Consider the following 349-nt stretch of genomic DNA (forward strand, 5'->3'; position numbering starts at 1 on the left):
GCCCCTGCCCCTGCCCCTGCCCCTGCCCCTGCCCCTGCCCCTGCCCCAGCTCCTGCTCCTGCTCCTGCTCCTGCTCCTGCCCCTGCCCCTGCCCCAGCTCCTGCCCCTGCCCCTGCTCCTGCTCCTGCCCTGCTCCTGCTCCTGCCCTGCTCCTGCTCCTGCCCCTGCCCCTGCCCCTGCTCCTGCTCCTGCCCTGCTCCTGCTCCTGCTCCTGCTCCTGCTCCAGCCCCTGCCCCCGCCCTGCCCCTGCCCCTGCTCCAGCCCCTGCCCCTGCTCCAGCCCCTGCTCCAGCCCCTGCCCCTGCCCCTGCTCCAGCCCCTGCCCCTGCCCCTGCTCCAGCCCCTGCTCC

This window comes from Corapipo altera, unplaced genomic scaffold, assembly GCF_003945725.1.
Source record: "Corapipo altera isolate COAL_440 unplaced genomic scaffold, ASM394572v1 175, whole genome shotgun sequence".
NCBI lineage: Eukaryota > Metazoa > Chordata > Aves > Passeriformes > Pipridae > Corapipo > Corapipo altera.